The sequence below is a fragment of the Orycteropus afer genome, unplaced genomic scaffold (genome assembly GCF_000298275.1).
Source record: "Orycteropus afer afer isolate SDZICR_OR568_19922 unplaced genomic scaffold, OryAfe1.0 scaffold00039, whole genome shotgun sequence".
Classification (NCBI taxonomy): domain Eukaryota; kingdom Metazoa; phylum Chordata; class Mammalia; order Tubulidentata; family Orycteropodidae; genus Orycteropus; species Orycteropus afer.
The window spans coordinates 13,297,146-13,299,530 of NW_006921626.1; positions in this window are offsets into that span (position 1 = coordinate 13,297,146).

Consider the following 2,385-nt stretch of genomic DNA (forward strand, 5'->3'; position numbering starts at 1 on the left):
TGATTTCTGCTGAGAAATCAGAGCTTATTCTTACTGGTTTTCCTTTGTAAGTAACTTTTTGTTTTTCCCATACTGCTTTCAGGATTCTGTCTTTGTCTTTGGTTTTGATGAATTTGATTATATGCCTTGGTGATTTTCTTTTGGGTTCTATCCTATTTGGGGTTAATTGTTTTTCCTGAATGGATATATTCTCATCTTTCATCATATCAGGGAAGTTCTCTTTCAACAAATCTTGGACAATTTTCTCATTGGTTTTCTTTTTCTCCTCCTCTTCTGGAATTCCAATGACATGTAGGTTATTCCTTTTGATGGTATCACACATGATCCTTAGGCTTTCTTCATTTTTTTTTTTTATCTTTTTCTGGTTGATCCCTTTCCATAGAAGTATTCAGGTATTTGTCTTCAATCTCATTAATTCTGTCTTCCATTGTATCAATTCTACCCCTTTGCCTTTTCAATGTGTTATCTATTTCTGACAATTTAGTATTAATATTTTGGATTTCTATCTGTAGATTTTGAATAATTTCCAATTTTTCATTTATTTTTTTCATTTTGTTCTTGTATTTTCTTCCAAATCTCTTCTAGGGATTTGTCTATGTTTTCCTTGATCTGTCTCTCAATTCTTTGAAGATACCTAAATATAATTCTTTTGAATTCCTTATCAGGGCATTCCAATGCTGCTTCTTCCTCAGGGATGTGTTCTGTGTCTGTATTCTGCTTCCTTGTTTCTACCACTTTATCTTGCTTCTTTGTGTGGACTGTGATGGTCTGTTGTCTCTGAGACATTGTGACGTTGCTATGCAGAGCAGCCAAGGGTGATTCAGGCTCTTCTTGGTGGTTGTTTATCATAGGCCTGTTGGTGGAGAAGGAAGTGATGACTCTCACTCAGTAAGTGAATCATAACAATTGAATAACCATCAAAAAAGTAAAAGCAAATGGACAAAAAAACACACCATGTAATTACACAGGAATAGTAACCAAAAAAGAAAAAAGGGGAAAAAACAAAAACAAAACAAAACAAAAGATACCCCAATAGCTGGGAAGAGGACAATAAGAGAAAAAAGTAGAGAGGGAGAATAATTAAGAAAAAAATGGGTAAAACACAAAAAGAAAAACAAGGAAAGGGGTTACTCACAAGAAGAAAAAAAAAAAAGAAAAAGAAAAATTGGAACCAGAAACACGGAAAAGGAAAAAAGCTGAATACTAGAACCTGGAAATGGTAGAATAAAGACTGATAATAAAAAGGACAAAAGTAATAATAATAGCAATAGTTTTAAAACAGACAAAAACAAACAAACTAAAAAAAAAAAAAAAATCTGGATAGGGCCAGGCAGGACTTCCAGGATCTGTGGGAACACACAGTCTGGCATGGAATTCCTGCCAGCTTAGAAGGTGAGTAGTAGTGAGGGATGGCCGCACTTCCATTCACCAAGAGGGTGTGAGGTATAATAGTAACAAGCGGAATGTCACACCTTTCTAGTAGTCTGTGTGTTCGGGATATCTTTGCGGTTCCCACCAAGCCGAGCCTGTTCTTAAGTCCCTGGAACCTGGGAGAATGCTGTCACTTTAAATATCCAAAATGATCAAGCCGCTTATAAACATTCAAAATGGCTGCACCCTCTGGACAGACAAAACTCCACAGGTCAGCCCACCTTTCTCTTCACTGCTTCCCCTTTTATCCCCCAGCCACCAGAGCAGTCCTCTGTGCAGTCCCTGGCTAGCAGAGCTGATTTTGAAGTTAATTCTTAGGTTCTACCACCACTCGGCAATATCCAAGCTGTCTGTGCCATCAGGATCACTGCCAGACTGCAGCTCTGTATGTCTCCTTTTTTTGGTATTTTCATGCAAATTCTTCTGCTAGTTGTTTAGTCCACTTCTATATCCTTCCCTTCAAAACTTAGGGGTCCAGGATTATCTTCTGTATTTGTGTTAATTGGTTCCCCTTTTCTTTGTTGAAGAGGGTCTGTGCAGTCTTTCTGCCTATTCTGCCATCTTATCGAAACTCTCTTCAGTCTGATTTTTTTGTTTTGTTTTGCTTAAATATATCCAGGAAACAGGGCAGGGGTGTTGCTTAGGTGTTAGGTTGGCAGCTCTGTGGCACTCACCACCTGTCTCCAGGTGGTTTTGGTAGTATGTAGGAGTGTGGGCATAAGTCTCTGATTGCTGAACATGTGGTGCAGCTGAGGGCAGCCTTGGCAGGTGTTGGCCACTGCCTGTCATTGAGTCAGTGTGCTGGAGCTTGTGGTGGCACTCACCCAGTGGATGGGGTGGCAAGTGTGGTGGGTATGGCTGGGTAAGGTTGTGAGCTCCCAACTGCTAGAGAAAGGTAGAAAGAGAAAAATAAAATGGGGGGGGGGAGGAGAGAAGAAGAAGAAAAAGAAAAAA